Source organism: Hyaena hyaena, unplaced genomic scaffold (genome assembly GCF_003009895.1).
Source record: "Hyaena hyaena isolate Hyena2069 unplaced genomic scaffold, ASM300989v1 scaffold_1028, whole genome shotgun sequence".
Classification (NCBI taxonomy): domain Eukaryota; kingdom Metazoa; phylum Chordata; class Mammalia; order Carnivora; family Hyaenidae; genus Hyaena; species Hyaena hyaena.
Genome location: NW_024081664.1, coordinates 596,521 through 618,841, shown reverse-complemented (window position 1 = coordinate 618,841; position 22,321 = coordinate 596,521). Strand labels below are relative to the sequence as shown.

Sequence of the window (22,321 nt, the reverse complement as noted above, 5' to 3'; positions counted from 1 at the left end):
ATGCAATGGATATTTTCACCTATTATCTTCCTTGACTTCACAGCAGAATTGGATACTATTTGATTAGTTAATGTTCTTTTGGTTGCAATAGACAAAAACCCAATTCATAGTAGTAGATTAGGACAAAGGAAGAATTTGTTGAATCTTTAATTTTTTTCTTTCTTTTTTTTCTTTAAATCTTGCCTCATATTTCTAGTCTGAACCACTGTCATTTGTTGCCTGGAGTATAAAGATAGCTTTCTAACTAGTTTCCTCTCTCCTACTCTATTCAGTGACTTCTAAGACCTTATAAAAGAAAATCAGATCATTCTACTCTCCTAATGTAAATCTCCCCAATAGCCTTTGATTTACTATAAGGTTGAATAGATTTTAAACATGTTAACCTTCTTGGACATATAGCCTACTCTCATTTCCCTACTTTCCTGAATTCCAGCAGACAGAACATCTCTATGCTTCTTGAATACATTGAGACTCTCCCAAGTTTAGTCTTGGATTAATTGTTTGCTTTGTCTGGAATGGTTTGCTTCCTGATGTTCCCTTGGTTGATTTTTGTATGTTGCTCAGACCTTTACTCAAACATCTATTTCCTAACTGTCCAATATAAATTACTCTCACCACCAATTCATTCTCAATCACTTCATTCTGCTTTATGTTTTTGGCATACATTATAGTCTACCATTATATTATCACCTTTATTTATCTATACACTTATTAATTTTGTGCACCCACATATAAGAATGTAAACCAGGTTAAAGAACAAAACCTGTTTTATTCACAGCTGTATCCTTCACATTAAGTAAACAGTGCCTGACAATTGATTAGCACTCATTAAATAAGGCACAAATGAATGTAAATACTCTGGAGAAAGGGGATAGAGAATAATCACTTTCTTTCAACTAACTTTTCCACAATGCTAGAAATAAATATCCTAGCAACTGTAATTAACTTTAATCTTGTTACTTCTTCGTATGAATATATTTTCCACTCCAGATGCATTTTGGAAAATATCTGGAGAAAGACTATTACTGGCCTCACTTTGATCACATCCCAGTGTCTGGATGAATTATTGAAAATGATAAATTTAGTATACTTTACTAGAAACTGCTGATGCCAGCTATCAGGTTACTTCTCCCTCTGAGCATTTCCTGGATTTCACAAGGCCCTGGATTTGAGTGAGCTCTTGTGTGTGGAACAGGTGTGGAAGTGATGTGTATCAGCAGAGGTGGGTAAGTGAGGAGTGTTTATCTAGTTCTCGTTCCTCTGCTGACAGACAGACAGAGGATGCAACACCTAGAAGGCTTAGAGCTCATAGAGTATAGTGGAGTCAGCTAATAGAAAGAAGTTGGACACTAGAATAATTGCACGAAAGTGACCCATTGATCTCTAATCAACTGTATCTTCAGTTACAAAACATACTTGTATTGTGATAATCTGCTGAAACTCCAGTATCTTTTGTTATATATTTAGCTTACCCAAACAATATGTATTCCTCCATTCTCCAATTTTCTGATGAATGTCTAAGGCTTTTTTGCCCTTCCACAATGTGAGGATGTAGTTAGAAGGTACCAACTTTGAACCAGGAGGAAACTCCTCATGAGATAATGATCAATTCTGGCACCTTGATTTCAGACTTCCAGCCTCCACGCTAATATCCAGATTTCAGTTTCTGTGCCTATCAAGAGTTTTAATACATCATGAATCATCTGCCATCAGAAGAAATTCAGCTGAGGGCTCACCACGTTACTGATGAGTCTCTGGAAAAATAGGAGAACCCTGGGTTTAACCATTGAATCTCAGGATGCAGGAGTAAAGTTAAAACTATAGTGGTTCAATCAGGGGCATGACTAAGCCATACAGAAGAACACATGGACCAAATAGAGATATGAGACAGGCAGAGAAAACTAGCAGAATTCAACCAGCTCTGCGGCCTTTGTGTCTGCCCATGAAATAAGATGAAGAACTTTGAGGCTGTTAAGGCTCATAAAGCAACATAGGGAGGTGGCAGTATCAAAGCAGCCAGGCCACGTGATAAGTGATCAGCCCCAGCAAGCAACCACAGACAGGAGTCATTGATGGCAGATAGATAAATTAAATATTTAGCTAGTGATGCCGAAGAAGATGAAATAGAAGAGAACAAGAGAACCTGACTCAAGTGGGAAGTACCCTAGGCAATTAAAAAAAAAAAAAAAGGCCCTGGACATGGGCAATGATATTGAGGCTCAAAATCCACAAATAGACATATTCCAGAAAAGACTGATACAAAAAAAATCATATTAACATTGCCAGAGTCAGAACAAAGAAACGAATTGACGACTAAAGCTACTACTACACTTCTCTACCACTTATTCACTCTTCTCCCTCCCCCTTCTCCACCTTCAAGTCATTACCTTTTCAGAATTTGGGATTTTGTTCCACACTCTTCTAATTGTAAGACAATATGGAAGAAGGGCTAGGAGTATGTTTTTATGTTCTGTTTCCCTGGAGGGTAGACTACTGCTCAACCTTTCTTCCAGTATTTTCTTTTTCAGTTCTTACTCTTAGATTGGTTTTCATACATCATACATAGTGTTGTTTTTCATTTTCTTTATTTTATTAGACTCTTTTGACTTCAAGATTTGGAAATACTACCAAAGACAGCCATAAAAAAGGAAGCGGGGGTGGGCATGTGATGTCACAGTAGAGGAGGAAATAAGAGGTTGGACCCAAGTAAAACCCAGAAGCCACAAAGCAAAAGTTGCTTAGCCACAGTAGATTTCTAATTGAGTTTTGTTTTTAATTTCAGTGATAGTTATTACCACTTTAATGCTTGGTTTTGGAATTTTTATGCACAATATTTTTGTTATTTACCATGACTCTGCAACCCTTGCTGTGAAAAATAGAATGAATCTTCTTAAAAGGAGCTTAATTTCTGAACTCTTGGTGATTCATAGATGTACATAGATTTTCTGATCTCATTTCATTTTGTGCCATACAAGAATGCTTTGCATAAATAAGTGGGTTTTTATTTTCATATTATGATATCATGGTACCAGTACAGGTCCGTTAAGTTCATGAATTTATCATTAGTCTTGAAGGAAAAAAATATGTAAATAGGTATGTGTGACATGAGAATTTGTCTTTAAAGCAGGTCTTAAATATTGTTAGAAAACTTTGACAAGGTATATCATGTCAATTAAGATTTATCTCAATGCCTAGAATTATGTTTGGATAGAAAAAAAGAAACTCATTTTGATCTCAGGTAGAAAAATAAATTGCTTTGAGCTTTATGTAGGTTTAAACTTTTCAAAAAGCTAGAATTTATTCTGTTTAAAAATCATGTGAAAATTATTTTTAAAAGTCTAAAGATTTTTATTTGTGTCCGTTGATTTGGGTTCTTAATCATTTTAAAATAAGTGAATAATCAAAATTTATTATTTTTATTAAAAAATAAAAAAACACGTTCATATAACACCACCTGCACCTATACTTTCATATTATTTATAAGAAATTAAAAACTCAAGATATTAGCAAATAAATAAACATGCTTACCACTCCTAGTTTGGGAGTTTTGTTCTCTATTTTTGGTTTTCTTTTTATAATTTTCATCTCTTTTGTATTAATAACACTCAGGGTTTTTTGCTCTCAATTTGACATAGTCTTCCCAAGTGACTACTTCTTTTTAATAAAAGCATAGCCCTCTTGCATTCAATTGTTATATTCCATATTTTTATTGATACTCAAATTAGTCCATTAAAATGTTTGAAACTAGTACAAAATTCTTTTAAGAATGACTCTATCTGGGGCACCTGGGTAGTGTAGTCCATTGAATTCCAGACTCTTCATTTTGGCTGAGGTCATGATGTCACAGTTCATGAGTTTGATTCCACATCAGGTGCGGCACTCACAGTGCAGAACCTGCTTCAGAGTCTCTCTCTCTCTCTCTCTCTCCTCTCTCTCTCTCTCTTTCTGTCTCTCTGCCCCTACACCACACTCCTCTCCCTTTCTCTCTCTCAAAATAAATAAGTGAGTAAACAAACAAACAAACAAACTTTAAAAAGAAAGAATGATTATATGTTACCTTTGGTAAGAGCACAACTTAAGGGATAGATGGAACTTTGAAGACATGATAAGTACCGCCAACTAGTAAAAAACTTTTATCGTGTAAATATCTGTCATTATTTTTTCAAAGGAGTGGAGAGGGTATAAGCCACATCATTGATTAAGAAAAGATCAATTTAGAGAGTTTATAATTTTCTACCCTTCACCCCCACCACCCAATACCACCACTCTGGTCACAAATCTGTTTCTGTTCAATATAGTTCTTCTAAACGTACACTGTTATTTAGTATTGTTACCTTTAGTTTCTAGAAACAAAACCAAGGGAATCCTTCTTAACTAGGTTTCTTCTACAAAATTCACACTCATCATTTCAGGATAGATTCAAAGATCTCATCGGATAAATATTCAATTATTCTGTTACAGCCCCCTGATCAGCAGAGGGTATTGTTTCTGCTTTATCTTGTTAATAAAAGAGTACAACATTGTGTAAGAAAACTATGTAATGCAATTATTGTTTATCTGCAGGTCCCTTGTACTGCACAACAACATAAGTCATAAGATACTTTAGAGAAGAGACAATACTTCATTCACACTTAAAAATTATTCAGTTTTGAATAAGGGACATTGTAGGTATTTAATAAAATGCTAGCATATATTCACTGCTTCCTAAGACTCAGGAACTTTGCTAAATGTTCTTTGTGGGTTATTTCATTACTTACCTAAAGAACAGTACAAAGTTCATGCCATTAGTATTTCAATTTTATAGATGATATGTTGAAAGTGAAAGAATTTACACTTTTGCTCAAATAATGTCTTGCAGGTAGTAAATGTTTGAGTAGTCTGTCTGGGCAAATGACGGTGAACATTTGACATAATGTCCCTATGCTTCTGGTGTTTACAGACTGCTGGGGGGATCATCCATCAGTCAAAGGGTTTTAGCAATGAATGCGTAATTATACATTGGGATAAATGCACTGAATCAAAGAAGGCATTACTTCTGACATATTCTTTGTTTTATATTTGAATTCATCACATAGATTATGTTTATTTGTTGCCACGAGCCATACATTTATAATCATGTCTTATGTTACTTTGCGGATGACAATTACAATCCATAATAGATTCATTTTATTTTATCCATGAATGCAAATTGGTTCCAAATTTTGGAAGTATCTCAAGGTGTTAGTTTCATTGAAAAATACTGCATTCTTAGATTTCATATCTGAAATATTTACTGTGTTACAAAGATTTATTATCTCTCTTCCTACATTAATCTTTGTACTTTCAAAAAGATGTCATACATATTTGCAAACATTTCTTTAGGAGAATTACTTAAAATGAGAGTTTTCTTTCTGATATTCTTTTTTTTGGGGGGGGTTTATTTATTTTTGAGAGAGTGGGGGAAGGTTGGAGAGAGAATCCCAACCAAGGTCACACTGTTAGCGCAGAGCCAGATGCTCTGTGAGGTCATGAGCCAAAATCAAGAGTCGGACGCTTAACCACCTGAGCCACCCAGGTGTCCCTTTCTGATATTATTCCATGACAAGTTCATTCAGTTTCTTAAGAGAAATGTTCTTGTAGACTTGTCATTGTAATATTATGAGGAAAGTTTTGTCATCACTTCTTAAACTTCATACTTGCCTATATTTACTCTTTAAATAAACCACTGCATGGGAAAATTGATGAATATATATTTGGCTATTATCAGTGTTTCTGATTATTGTGGTTGTCCCCTTAATCCTATTGATCTTTATCTTGAGTCAAACATACTGGGTAGAAATCAATATTAATCTATTAAACCTGTCACCAGTGAAAATAGGAGAATGGTTTTCTGCTTAGAGTTAATTTTCTGAATAGATCTATATTTCTGGTGGATCTATTGTTTTTATTATTTTACTGATGCTTGTAACAGTGATTATGTAACCATGTAGGACAGTCTAAAATTCATACATGCTATATGTCAAGAAAGAAATTCATTATCAGTGAGGTAAAATATTTTTTTAGAAATTGTTATCTATTAAGGAAATTCATGATTTTATGAATAAAAAGATTATTTGAGAAAGGAGAGTTTTGTCTTAGAGTTTTTTCAAATCTCATATTCTGTAATTGTAGCCAAAAAGTAAGATGTTGCCAAACAAATACAAACATACATAAAAAGACCAGAGTTAACCATCCAGAAATAAAAGCAGATATACTCAGGAACCTACTATATAACAAGTGAGATTTTCAAGTCTTTGAATAAGAAGCTTTAGTTTGCAAATGAAATTGGCTTGTATAACTTTCTACTGGAAGAAAAGCAAACATAGATCTACATTTTGCATCGCACGCCAAAAATAAAACATTAAAATGTTAATAAAAACTTGAAGATAATACTTATGTATTTTAAAATCTTACAGTGAGCTAAATGGTGTAAGTAAAATCTCACCTATGCCTCTTCTCCCCAAAATATTCAAAAGCAAACTGAAATCAGAGCAGCTTTTTTTTTCTTATTTGCTTTGTTTATTTTTGTTTGTTTTTAACCTTTGAATTTATTTTATTTTTAAAAATATATTTACTGTCAATTTGGCTAACATACAGCTTTTAAATTATCCAAGTCCTGAAATTCACTTTTTAAAATTTTTAAATTTTTACTTCTTTTTTTTAACATTTATCTGTTTTTTGGGAGACAGAGAGTGTGTGAGCTGGAGAGGGACAGAGACAGGGAGACACAGAATCCAAAGCAGGCTCCAGGCCTTAAGCTCTCAGCACAGAGCCTGATGTAGGGCCCAAAATCAAACTGTATGATCATGACTTGAGCCAACTAAACCACCCAGTCAGCCCAAAACTCACTTTTAAATAAACTTACTGGATATTAGGGAAAATTCAGTTTGTGTCTGTAAATTCTTGATCTAGATTATTGTATATATTTTTGACAAAATACTGCATCCATTCTTGATTTAAAAAAACTCAAAAAAATAGGAATACAATTAACATACCTCAACAACATAAAGGCCATATACAAAAGACCCACAGCTGATATCATCCTCAATGGGAAAAAAAACCTGAGAGCTTTTTCTTCTGCGGTCAGGAACGAGACAGAGATGTCCACTCTCATCATTGTTATTAAACATTGTGCTGGAAGTCCTAGCCTCACCAATCAGACAACAAAAAGAATAAAAAGCATCCAAAACAGCGAGGAAGAGGTCAAACCTCACTATTCGCAGATGACTTGACACTCTATGTAGAAAACATGAAAGACTCCACCAAAAAAATTGTTAGAACTGATACACAAATTCAGCAAAATTGCAGGATATAAAATCAATGCACAGAAATCAGTTGCTTTCTATGCACCAATAATGACGCACCAGAAAGAGAAATCAAAGAATTGATCTCATTTACAATCTAATCAAAAACCATAAAATACCTAAGAATAAACCTGACCGAAGAGGTAAAAGGTCTGTAGTCTGAAAACTAAGAATACTTTTGCCAAAAATTGAAGATGACATAAAGAATTGAAAAAACTTTCCATGTTCATGATTGAAAGAACAAATATTGTTAAAATGTCTTTACTACCGAAAGCAATCTATGCCTTTAATGCAATCTTATCAAAATACCACCAGCATTTTTCACAGAGCTAGAACAAACAATTCCAAAATTTTTATGGAACCACAAAGACCCCAAATAGCCAAAGCAATCTTGAAAAAGAAAAACCAAGCTGGAGGCATCACAATTCCGGACTTTGAGCTGTATTACAAAGCTGTAATCATCAAGACAGTATGGTAGAGGCACAAAACAGACACATAGATCAATTGAACAAAATAGAAAACCCAGAATTATACCCAGAAATACATGGCCAACTAATCTTTGACAAACCAGGAAAGGATATCCAATGGAAAAATGACAGTCTCTTTAACAAATGGTGTTAAAGAAAGCTGGACAGCAACATGCAGAAGAATGAATCTGGACCACTTTCTTATATCATACACAAAAAATAAATTCAAAATAGATGAAAGACCTAAATATGGGACAAGAAACCATAAAAATCCTAGAGAACACAGGCAGTAACTTCTTTGACCTTGGCCACAGCAACTTCTTACTAGACATGTCTCCAAAGACAAGGGAAACAAAAGCAAAAATGAACTTGATATTTCACCAAGATTAAAACCTTTTGCACAGCTAAGTAAGCAATCAATGAAACTAAAAGGGATGGGAGAAGATACCTGTAAATGAAATATCTGATAAAGATTAGTATCCAAAATCTATAAAGAACTTATTAAAATCAACACCCAAAAACCAAATAATCTGGTTAAGAAATGGTCAGAAGAAATGAATAGACATTTTTCAAAAAAAAATCCAGGTTTCCAATAGACACATGAAAAGAGGCTCAACATCACACATCATCAGGAAAATACAAACCAAAACCATGATGAGAAATTGTCACACCTGTCAGAATGGCTATAATTAACAGCACAGAAAAAAACAGATGTTGGCAAGGAATATATGTTGGTTGGAATATATGGAGATAGTGAACTATATGAACTATATGAAATTTTAAAAGTTATATATCAAAGTATATTATTAAAAGGTAACCTGAAATGCCAGAAAGAAAGAAAAATATAAATTATATGAAAGGTTCTTCATCATCAGTAGAATATTTATAGAACGTTTTTTAAATGTTTTAATGTTTTATTTATTACTGAGAGAGAGAGAGACAGCTTGACCAGGGGAGGGTCAGACAGAGAGGGAGGTACAGAATCTGAAATAGGCTCCAGGCTCTGAGCTAGCTGTCAGTACAGAGCCCAAGGAGAGGCTGGAACCCACAAACCGTGAGATCGTGACCTGAGCCAAAGTCAGATGCTCAACCGACTGAACCACCCATGCACTACCCCATAAAACATTTTAAAAAGAGATTAAAAAGATTATGTGTGGCAATATTCATAAAATAAAATAGGCAAAACCAAAAAAAGACAAGTGTTCTAGTAGACACTTTCTAGGAATTTACTGGTAGACAGAAAAAGGCAAAGTAAAGCAACATTTAGATAATGTCTTTCAAAATCAAACTGCAAAGTCAGTTGCTGCTGGCAATGCAGGATCATTTTTAAGTCTGAGATAACACTATATACAATTAAATATTCCAATTAGAGGTAATTATGAAATAATATTTGATGTGGTTTTAATCAATGCTATAAATCATATCCCCATGTAGAGAAGTTGTCTAAATTTCTTTTAGTTTTTTTTCCTATTTTTTTTTTTTAATAAAACAGGTAGAAGTTGTTATTCTCACCAGGGAGCCAAGAGATTCAAACTGCTTTTATGTGACTTGTTCACTCACTGGTTAAATATTACAGAGTATGAGTCTGATCAGTCATTCATGTATCCTCTGATCATATGATGTTATTAAATATTTAAAATGAACTTTTCAAATAGATAAACTAATAGGATAAATTTATTAGTATGCTCATGTGGTTCCTGTTGAAAGTGAAAATATATGCTACATTATCTACTATCAAAAGTTTTTTGAATATTTTATTCATAATCTAAATTCTAATACATCTGATACTTGTAGTTTATTTTTCTTATAAGTGATGATGACAATAATCTCTACTTTGTGTTTAAAAGCTAAAAATAAAACATTAAGGATAATGTAGCACTAAAAGTCAATCTAACCAAAGCAATTGATTTTTTTAAAAATTAAGCAAATAAATCCCTTGCTAACAAATTATTATATTATCTAGTACAACTCCAGTTGGAAACTTAACTTATATTAATAACACTTTTGTCATATCTGATGTGATTCCTAAATAACAACCAATTCATATATTTTCATTTCTCTAAAATTAAAGGAGAAACACTTAATGAGACTTTTCTTTGCATGAGACTATTTTCCTCACTCATTGCAGGTATACAAAAATCATCAAAAAGTGTTACTTGGCCTTTAATTCATTGCTTTAATTGTGTATCTTTTTCTTGGGATCATTTTTTTAAAAATTTATTTATTTTGAGAGAGAAAGTCTGAGAGAGTGAGAGAGAAACCGAAGCAGGCTTCATGCTGTCACCCTGACGATGTGGGGCTCTACCTCATGAACCCTGAGGTCATGACCTGAGCCTCTGAAATCAAGAGTCAAATGCTCAGCCAGCTGAGCCACCCAGGCACTTCTGGGGTCATTCTTGACGCAGCAGTGATTCTTCCTATTGTAGAATTCCTTTTTATACCTCAGGAAGGTAGTCCAATTGCCCTTACATAACTGCTTTGTCATTACTAAAAAAAACTTCTTATTCAAGATTAACGATCTTTTTGGTCTGTACTTTTGAAAGCATCATATATTTATATTTCTTCCAGGTTACAAATGTTATTTCCACAATTCCCTTCCCCACCCCGAAGTGCTGATGAACAAAAGATTTATATGCTTACATAAGACAATAGTTGTCTTCTAGTCTAATCTTAACATGTGTATGGCAAAATAGTCTACATTGCCACTGACTATATTTTGAAGCAATATGATCTAAACCTTAGGTGTATTAAACCTTTGGTTTAGTAAAGTAAAAAAGCAAGAATGTTCCTTTATTAAAATTAAGAGTTTCTTAATGTTATTCATTTCATATCACCTTCGCATAGCTTTGTCCTGAAGAGGCAGAAACAAATTTATATACTAGTTTAGAATACTTTTGTTATGGATTATTTTTTAAAGAAGCACAGTGAGCATGAACAATGAATAGAATGCATAATGTATGGGAAGATGAACAGTGAATAATAAATTTTTAACTTAAACAAGAACCTATTTCTCTCGAGGCTCAATAGTTTGATCGAGACATTGTGTTTTAAAATGCAGCTTATAACCTACCATACTGAAATAGGTAGGAGAATGTATTTCTGATAAAATGTGAATTAAGAAATCTCATCCTTTGGTTACATGTCTCAGGGAGTTGGACTTTTCCCTTTAATAAATATTTCAATCTAAAGAGAGACGCCTCAGTAAAATGAAAACAAATGACAGTGCTATCTCCAAAGAGACAGTGTATTATTTTAAAATGGATGAAATGGCCCATGCTCTGCCCTATGACAGTTAAATGCTCAAAATGAGACAGTCAAAAATACAGTTAACTCATTCCCACAGAAATGAAATTGAGACTCCATTTCTGTTCTAATGTGAAAAGAGAAGAAAGAAAAGAGAGGAAAAAGAGCACCAAACCTAAAGAATATTCTTACAAGGTTTTATGTAAACAAAAACCAGGACATGGCATGATCTTAAATAATGTCATTGCAACTTAGAGCTAACCTTATTAATGAATAGCCTAGTATTCTTCATTACAAGTATTCAAAAAGTGGAAAACAATCATTAAGTAGTTATTAATAGGTAACTAAGTTTTAAATGAACTATTATTGCCGGATCTTTAGATATGAGTTCAATATACTGGTCATTGAATATGAAACAAATATAATCACATGGATTCAGATGGACTTCTAATATCATGCAGTTTTGTTGTTTGAGATGTATCAGGGATGCTAACGGCATCAAGGGTAAGACTGCCAGATTGATTTTGTCCTAGTCAAAATTTAAAACTTGATAAAATCTTGGGACCAAATGTCCCTCAAGTTCCACATTTGTCACAATATAGTAGAAGAAACTTTGTGGGAGAATATATAAGTATATGTAGATGTATGGTGATAGGATCTCTCCTCTTTTTTATTCTTACCTCATCTTCTAGGGAAAGATTATTTTTTAAGCATTAAAGTGCAGCTAACTTAGGCTATAGAAGTGATTGCTATTAGCAAGATAGTCTGTTTACCTTTCAGCTGTTTGTGTTTGAAAAGATATGAAACTTTTGTAAAACAAATTTTATCCTTGTCCCCAAGGAGTTTATGATCCTGCAGTTAACATAGGAGTGAAGTCATAACGAACAAACTTACTGCAATGAGTTTGGTTACGTTTTGGAAAAAGTACAAAAGGCTATGAAAGTACATAACATAGGAAATCAAGCTAGACTTTGGAATCACTGGAGTTTCTCTGGACGAATATTAATGATTCAAACAAAGGGAAATGGAAAACTAAAATTGTCCAATCAAAAGGGACAACAGAAGAGACCCATAAGGGAAAAGAAGCATTGTGCTTTAAGGGAGTGTAATTCAGTCAGCCTGGGAGAGGTAGACATCATCCAGGAAGTGAAGGGATTTGGATTTTCATTCTGAGCCCAATGGATATTGTAAACCAATCTGTAGATCTGCAGTGGGAACCAGAGATATGAGTGAGTCACTGGAGATGAGTGAATGGATGCCAAAACCAGAGGCAGGGAAACCTGTTACAAGATGGCACAGTGATTTAACCTTCTTGTTAAAATATTTTCTTTTCTTTATACCAGGGTCCTCAAGTGTTACCCTCAGATCCCTGGGGTTTCTGAGATAAGTTCAAAGATCAGGTCCACAGATGAATGCTGTTTTTGTAATAATGCTAAAACGTTATGTTTCTTCTTCATTGTGTTGACATTACACAATGCATTCTCAGGGGGTAAATCCGGTTTCACTTAGGAATGTCATTGCTAAAGCAATAAAAGTTTAAAAAATATATTCAGCGTCTACCCTTGAGTCAGGTCTTTTTTATATTCTGTTACAAAAGTTTGCATCAAGCACTTCAGTGGCAGGTTATTTTGAGGGAGATCACATGTACGATTGTGTGAGTTGTGAACTGAACCAACAGTTTTTGTTTTCATAAAACATCGTATTTACTTAAGACAGTGACTGAGACATAGTATGGTTTTGCAGATGTATTTATTTCTCGACATTTTCTCAAAATGAACAAAATGCAAAATAAGCCTGCAACTTCACAGAAAATGATTAATTGTGCTTGTTAATTTAGAATATAATGTGTTCAAAACAGTCTTTACTCCCCCATTCTTAGTTCTGCTCAGGATCAGAGAATTTAAGTAATTTATCCCAATTAATGCTGCTGGCATATATTTGTTCTAATTTAATCTCTATTATTTTTAATAAAAATTCCCAATATTAGAAGAGATAATTGACATACTATTGCTCTAATATTTTCTAGAATTGCATAGGTGTCAGCATTCAGGTATCAGATGTAAGAATGAGGAAATAAACTGGCATTCTTTTCCTTTTTTGTAATGTTTATTTATTTTAAGACAGAGAGAGAGAGACAGAGACAGAGCATGAGCAGGAGAGAAGTAGAGAGCAAGGGAGAGACACAGAATCCTAAGCAGGCTCCAGGCTCTGAGCTGCCAGCACAGAGCCCAACCCTGGGCTCAAACCCATGAGTGAGATCATGACCTGAGGCCAAGTCAGATGTTCAACCCACTGAGCCACGCAGGCGCCCCTATTTTTCTTAAAGATACAGATATTTGGGCCCACACTAGGAAATTCTGAATTAATCATTGTGAGGATTTTTTTGTTTTGTTTTGTTTTGTTTTTGTAAAGACTTTAGGTGATTGTAATGTTTAGTCAAGACTGAAGAACAGTCTTGGCCTAGACTCTAGTTTACATTAAAGTTAATTATGCTATATAAGGTGGTAATAATAGAAACTTTGTCAAATTTGATTAAGTGTACAGGTATCTCAGATCCCTGTACTATATATATTTTTCCTTAATTTGTCATTGAAAGAATGTAATGTCCTGGTAAATATATCTTTAATGTAGTAATGAATTAATTATTACATCTATGATCCAAATCCCTTTGAGAATAGCTAATTTCCCAATTTCCCAATAAGTATAAATCCTAGACTACTTCCAAAAAAGGTCTGGATGTGATTAAAAATGTACAGCTGCAACCCACCAGTCCCAATTATATAACTTATCAACTTTTGAATCTTTACCACAAACTGTAATTGCAGCTACACAGCCCACTTAGATTGGCTGTAATATCTAAGAGTTATAGTCGCCTTAACAAAAGCAAATTTGTGGCTTAGCACAGAATCTTCATTCTCTTAGGCAAAGATGCTAACCAAATTATTTCTCTACTGACAAAAAAGGAAATGAAGTGAAATATTTCAAATTTTGGTTAGCTATTTAACTTTTTGAAATGCTTAGATAATATTTAAATTCCACACAAATCTAACACTAAGTGCTTATAGCTCTAATGGCATAGGATATACATAATGTATATTCATGAAATAGTTGTACAATGCTTAAATGCCTCAGTAAGTAACAGTTTTGCATTATACAACATACAAACATTCATTTACCAATAGTTTGTTGATCCATTTGCAATTCTTCTACTGTTTATTTAGACCTAATTTCCATATTCTTCCTGATATGTAAACATGCTACCCTATTAATTTAACTTCAGGATTCCAGTTCACTAGACAGCTTAATGCCCTTATTACACAATTGCTCTTGTTCTTTGTACGAAAACTGTAATTTTATGAAATCTTGTAGTAAGTATGAACATAGATTTACTAATGAAGTAAAGCTATTAATATTTGAATGCATTCAACTCCTCAGAGTGCATACTTAATGGAACATACAGTCAACGAATATACTAGAAAAACTTTGAGAATGAGATTAACTATGTGTGTGTGTCTTAAGCTTTTACTGAGAAAAATATGTTTCTATCATATTAGCTGAACATATTCTTTTAAAGAGGGTACACAAATTTAAATTTCAAAATCTAGAAGTTTTAGGAGAGACAAATTTTAATCATACTAAAGTGAAGCATTTCTGACATCACAATTAATCTTACTTTGTAGACCTTTCTTCACTGAGCATAGAGAATATGTGAAGGATTCATGGATATGTATCACCCTGGTGTTTAAATAACAGGCATGAAAAAATATATACAAATTAATGACTGCACCAGTTTAATGTACTAAAATGCACTGAGTATCCCTCAAAAGAAAAATTTAACTTAAGAATCACAGATGCAAGTTAATCGAGTTCACAGTTCTTGTTCAGGAATTATTTCTAGTGATAATAAAACCACCACTGAGATTTTATTCATCTACCTGTAAATCCAGGACAGCATGGTGTCTGCCTTAACTTGTACACACATTTGTAAACTAGGATTTTTAAAAAATTTTCTGTAGTATTAAAACATAAAATTCAACTAAATAATGTTAAAACAATTTATTAGTTGTATTTAAAGATGAGGAAAGTTGGGGTGCCTGGGTGGCTTAGTCAGTTGAGCATCTGACTTCAGCTTAGGTCATGATCTCATGGTTCATGAGTTCAAGACCCGTGTCAGGCTGTGTGCTGACAGCTCAGAGACTGGAACCTGCTTTGGATTCTGTGTCTCATTTTCTCTCTGCTCCTCTCCCACTCACATGCTGTCTCTCTCTCAAAAATAAGTAATAAAATAAACACTTAAAAAATATGTATAGATGAGGAAAGTGAGTTCTTCAGAAGAAAAAACTTTCCCAGTGCTGTGATGATCAAGCCAGCACAGGAATACATCTACTCCCAAAGTCTCGGGCTGTTATAGGAAACGCTAGCAAATCAAGTAAGGGAAGATCTTTCAGAATAATGATGATGTATTAGTTCTGGGATTAACTTTTAGCTCTACCATAGATTATAAGAATCTATAATGGTCTGGTTTTGCTTTTTCTGTATTTAGTACGAAGTGGTTAGCTAATGTTATCAAAATATTTTGTATAAAGAACCAATTTCAGAATCTAAAAATGCATTTGTGTTAAATGAGTTATTTCTTCGCCTTTCAAACTCAGGAATGATTCCTAAGCAACTGGCTTACCTGGTAACTACATTCTCCAATTCAATACATCTTAATAAGTATATAAATTATATTATTAATGTTTTTAACTAAGCCATTGTAAATTAGGGGTCAGGTGACCTATTGAGCAATTTAACTTAAACATAATTTTGATCAGTTACTATATTTTCTAATAGCTGCTTTTGCATTATGGACAAGGAGACCCTATCTCATCACTCATATTAAAGTGTTCCAGGTTCTGGAAACCACAGTTAGTGCAATAAGATAAGTAAAAGAAATAAGAGGTACACGGCATGGAAAAGGGAGAAATAAAACTGGGTTTACTAATAGATGTCATGATTTATTATATAGAAAATGCCAAAGAATCTATATAAAATATCTGGTATTAAGTGAATACAGCAAAATCACAGTATATAACATCATATACAAAATTCTATTGTTTTCTACATACTTACAATGAACAATTATAGTTTAAAATTTAAAATAACCACTACTTCAGCTGGTACTAAATATCAACACAATTTGGAATATATCTAATAAATTATGTAAAGAACCTGTGCTAAAAAAAAGACTGATGGAAGAAATTTAAAATATGTAAATTAATGCAAAGATATTCCATGTTGATGAATTAGAAGACTCCATATTTTTAAGATGTCAATGTTTCCCAGTTTGATTGATTGATATAACATAATATCCATTGAAATCGCAGCAAACTATTGTGTAAATATTGGCAAAGTAATTATAAAGATTACATGGTGAGGAAAAAAGCTTGGGATAACCAAAGCAATACCAAAGTAGATGAACAAAGTTAGAGAAGCAACACTGCTCTTCTAATAATTCCTATAAAGTTTAGTAATAAAGACAGTGTGATATCGACAAAGTAGTGGAAACATAGATCAATACAAAGTACTGAGAGATCCAAGAAATAGACCCACACAAATATGGCCAACATATATGGTTCTTTATAAAGGCACAGGGCAAATCGATGAAGAGTCATTTCAACAAATGGTACTGGAACAATTACAAGTCATATGCACAAATAAAACAAAACAAGTTAGATACAGTCCTTACACCTTTCAAAAACAGTTTTAGCTCACAATTTATCAGAAAGACAAAAAAATAAAATTTCTAGAAGGAAACAAGAGGAAACTACATGATCTTGGTGATGAGGTTCTCAGAAACAACACAGAGAGGATGATACATGAGAAAAATGATAAACTGAACTACATTAGAATTAAAATTTCTGCTCTATGAAAGAGATAGTTAAGAAAATGAAAAAAAAAAGCATGCTACAAACTGAAAGAAGATGTAAGTGAAACATATATATGTTAAAAGATGTTGTGATGGTTAATTTTATGTGTCAATTTAACTGGCCTGTGGAGTGCCCAGATTAAACATTATATCTGGGCATGTCTGTGAGGGTGTTTCCAGATGAGATTACCGTTTCAACTGGTGGACTCAATAAAGTAGATGCCCTCCCCAGTGTGGCATTGTCCAACCTGAGGAGGGCCTGAAAGAACAAATGATGGAGGAAGGATGGATTCATCCCTTTTTCTTGTCTCACTATGTAAACTGGGGCCTCTCATTTTATCGCCACTGGCCTCTGGAATGGAATTTACACCACTGGCTCCCCTGGTTCACAGACCTTGAGACTCTAACTGACTTATACTACAGGTTTTCTGGGTCTCCATCTTGCAGATGGCATATTGTGGGACATCAAAGACTCCAGAATTGTGTAAGTTCAATTCCTCATAGTAAATCTCCTTTAAATGGATCTATCTATTTGTCTGTCTGTCTATCTTCTATGGCCTACTGGTCTGTTTCTCCAGAGAACCCTAATGCAGACATCTATTCAAAATATAAAAATAATTCTTTAAAGAATTTAAAGATCTAAATTCCAATCAAAAGTGAACAAACTATCTGAAAAGACATCTCATCAAAAAAGATACACAGATGGAAAAGAAGCATATGAAAAGATATTCAGTATCATTGGTCATTAAAGAGTTGCTCATTAATGGGGCGCCTGGGTGGCTCAGTTGATTTAGTGGCCTACTTCGGCTCAAACCATGATCTCAAAGTTCATGGGTTTGAGACCTGCATCAAGTTCTGTGCTGACAGCTCAGAGCCTGGAGTTTCTTGCTTCAGATTCTGTGTCTACCCCTTTCACTGCCCCTCCCCCACTTGTGTGTGTGCGCATGCTCTCTCTTTCTCTATCTCTCAAAAATAAACATTTAAATTTTTTTTTAAAAAATAATTGCACATTGAAACAACAATGAGATACTAGTATAGACCAATGCAATTGATAGATTTCTAAAATCTGACAATATCAGTATCTGACAAGGATTTGAAGTTACAGAAACTTTCATTCATTAATGGTTGGAATACAAAATGGCACATCCACTTTGGAAAACAGTTTCACAGTTTCTTAGAAGGCTAAATTTTGGCTTAACATATAATCCAGAAATCATGCTTGTAGATATTTACCCAACTGATTTGAAAATATATGTCCATGTAAAATCCTGAACATGAAAGTTAATAGTAACTTAAATCACATTTGTCACTAATTATAAGATACTCTTCAATCAGTGAATGATAAAAACAAAAAACAGCAGTATGTATCTACAGGGAAGTATTACACAATAATTAAAAAAGCCACACAAGGATATGGGTTAACCTTAAATATTCATTGCTAAGTGAAAGAAGCCAATTTCAAAAGGCTGCATACCCTATGATTCCATTTGTATGACATTGGGAAGACAAAAACTACTAAGACAGTAAACACATCAGCAATTACTAGCAGGTGGAAGGTATATGTTATATAAGTGAAGCAAAGAGGAGATTGAAATTATATGATACTGTAGTATGGTCCCATACAAATCTCAAAATCTATAGAACCTCAAAGCATAAAGAATGAAATTTTATGTGTGTATATTAAAAATAAACAAGGAAGTCAGAGGAGCTCAGGATGGAATGCAAAATGTGATAAAAAATGTAACTGCTTATAAATTAATGAAACAATTTCACTGAATGGGATGAGAAAAGAGGAGCGAAACTAATTAGCTTTGGAATCCAGTAGCATATGAAAAGACTAAAGATGAGGGGAACTCTACACCAGTACTGCAGTTGATTAAGAAACTTGTTTTCCAACTGTGTACAGGTAACTTGAAATACTCTAAGATGCTCTCTAATCATAGCACATGTTTAAGAAAGACTTTGCCCTGCGTGTTTCTTTGTGGATTCTTCAGAGACGTACCCCACCAGACCCTTCCAATCATGTGGGCCATGCCTCTACTTCTACTGTAGCTTATTCCTTAGGAGCTCTCTTACTGCTGGCGATCTTTGCTATGTCAGAACTCCCTCTTGGGCAGGCTCTGTTCTAAAACGACACCAGGATGATAACTACTGAAGAATTCTTATGTCATCACTGGGATTCATTCATTTACTAACTATTCCCAAAAGGAGAAAAGGTTATTTTGCAGATGCAGCCCTTCACGCCGCCGCCTCATAGGTCACTTGACCTTTCCCAAGCACGGGTCAGTAAATAGTCCTTCATGCCCTCCAATTACCAGAACACATAGCACATGCTCCGAGGTATTCTGTTGTAACCCTCCTCATAGTAGTTGGGTTTAGAAACAGCACTCTTTCACCCTTATGTCCTGTTTTTATTCTGGAGAAAGCCATACAGACCTCTCTCCTAATGAAATCCTGTTTGGAAATCCCCCCCCCCCTTTTTTTCCGTTGTCTGTCTCAAGAGTTCTTATCCTTTATTGTGTTTATGCTTCAGCGGAAACTGAGATAGAGAGTCCTATTTTAACTTCATGTTACAGTGATTTGGGTTTCTGCAATAGAACTGTTGTTTGTCTGTTCCCTTTTGACAATAAATCCCTCACCCTAGGAAATAAAGTCCCTTAAGGAAATTTAAAAAAAAAAAGACTTCTTGTAACTTGATTATTTGTCACTTTTATTTGTCATTTGTAGAATTTAAAATTACAGGTACACGTTACTTTAATGTTCATTAAGTTAGAGACTACAAACTTCTATTTATAACTGATATGCAATTTGTAAAGGCTTTACATAATAAGCACTTAAGCATAAGCTGATGAATGTTTATATGACCACTGGTACATTATAGATAGTGCAATTACAGGAGGAGAAAAAGACAGAATCCCATAAAATATCTTAAAAGTACTGTACTAGATTGAATTATGGTCCCCAGAAGGTATGTATGTCCACAACCTAATGCCTGGAACCTCGGAATAACCTTATTTGGCAAAAGTATGCTTTCTAAAAAGTAATGGATCTTGAGGTGAGATTAACCAGGATTATCTGAATGGACCGTAAATCCAATGATAAGAGTCCTTGTAAGAGTCAAACAGAGGTGAAAGAGAGAAGAAAGAAGGCCAGGTTACAGATGAACCACAAAACATGGTGACCCGCAGAAGCCAAAGGAGGAAAGGAAGGAATCCTGCTGAGAGCCTCCAGAGGGAAGGTAGTCCTACCAAAATCTGATTTTGGACATCTAGTCTCCAGAAGGATGAGAGAGTACATTTCTGTTGTTTGTGCTAATTTGTTACAGTAGCCTCAGGAAGTTAAAACAGTGTGCTCTTATACCACCTCACACCAGTCAGAGTGGCTAAAATGAGCAAATCAGAGAACTCTAGATGCTGGCGAGGATGTGGAGAAACGGGCACCCTCCTACACTGTTGGTGGGAATGTAAACTGGTACAGCCCCTCTGGAAAACAGTGTGGAGGTTCCTCAGGAAACTAACAATAGAACTCCCTTATGACCCAGCAATAGCACTGCTAGGAATTTACCCAAGGGATACAGAAATGCTGAGGCATAGGAGCACATGTACCCCCAATGTTCATAGCAGCACTCTTCACAATAGCTAAAACATGGAAAGAGCCTAAGTGTCCATCAACAGACGAATGGATCAAGAAGATGTGGTTTATCTATACCATGGAATACTACATGGCAATGAGAAACAATGAAATCTGGCCATGTGTAGCAACATGGATGGACCTTGAGGGTGTTATGCTGAGCGAAATAAGTCAGGCAGAGAAGGACAAATATCATATGTTTGCACGTATAGGAGGATTAGGAGGAACTTGACGGAGGAACAAGGGGGAGAAGAAGGGCGGAAATGGTGGGGGAAAAGGAGAGAGGCAAACCATGAGAGACTCTTGAATGCTGACAAAAACGGAGGACTGATGGATGTGGGGGGGAGGGGGGATGGGCATGGAGGAGGGCACTTTGGGGATGAGCACTGAGTGTTATGTGGAAACTAATTTGACAATAAACTATTTGTAAAAAAAACAAAACAAAACAAAAAAAAAAAAAACAGTGTTCTCTTAGAAAATTTGTTAAGTTAGTTAAGTTGGTTTAAACTACTTTAAAAAACAACCACTGGGGCGCCTGCATAGCTCAGTGGCTTAAGCGTCTGACTTTGGCTCAGGACATGATCTCAAGACTCGTGGGTTTGAACCCTGCATCAGGCTCTGTGCTAACAGCTCAGAGCCTGGAGCCTGCTTCAGATTCTGTGTCTCCCTCTCTCTCTGCCCCTCCCCTGCTCGTGCTCTCTCTCTCTCTCTGAAATATAAATAAACATTAAAAAATAAATAAAAATAAATAAAAACCATGTCTGGCACAAACACCATTAATTTTTATTTATGACTAATTTAATAATCCAGGGAAGGTGATCAAAGAGCTCTTGCCACCGGAATCTTTTGTCTTTCATCTTTTGTCTCCTTTATTCTTGGTCCTTGCTATACTATGAAATTCATTCAGGAGAAGAGGGAAAAAGACAGTGAAATCAAATACACTCTGTGAAAAATACCATGCATCACTTCTGCTGCCATTCTGTTAGAAGGAAATTTGGTCATAACACACATCTAAATCATGAGAGGACAGGCGATATTCTCTATCATGTGCTTGGCTATAATCCTATAGATAGAGCTGAAGGAGAGAAATGTCCTGGTGAAATGCTAACAAGATCTTCCAAACTAAGTGGTTGCCAAAATTAGATTTTTCCAAAATTAAAGTTAAATTACTATCTTCAAATCATTAGTAGCATCTACAAAATGTTAAGTGTATGTACAAATATGCAGCTTTATTTGTCCTTCACATGATCTGTAATTTTCAGAACGTGGACAGGCACATTGTTCATTTTTCTAAGGCCAAATAATTACAATAAAGTAATTTTGCCAGAAATGATTCACACTTTCTACTTGGAGATTAAAAAAGCACAAATCCAATTAGCAAATTTTCTAATTTAAAGATTCTAGAATTGTTGAATAGTTATTTCTTGAACCAAATTACTTCTTAGACCTAATCATTACTCTAGTGCATTTTAAGGGCATTAAACAATCTGAATATTTAACTATGCTTTTATTAAAATATTTAAGAGGCAAAAATTATAACTGTACCTTAAATAATTTTAAAATATGTCAGATGACGATCAGGGAAACATATAACATCTACTCCATTCACAAAACAAAACAAAACCAAACAAAAAACCAGTGACTTCTGTCAGACAAATGATAAATCTGAAACTTGTTTTTCACCATAGGAGCTAATTAAATATCTTGATGCATGCATTTTGAAGAATGTATTCAGTTTCTCCTATATAAAA

General features: G+C 34.4%; 1 pseudogene; it reads left to right on the top strand.

Moving 5' to 3' along the window:
* The first annotated feature begins 1,688 nt into the window (after positions 1–1,688).
* Positions 1,689–2,277, top strand: LOC120223707 (annotated as a pseudogene).
* Positions 2,278–22,321: the final 20,044 nt, after the last annotated feature.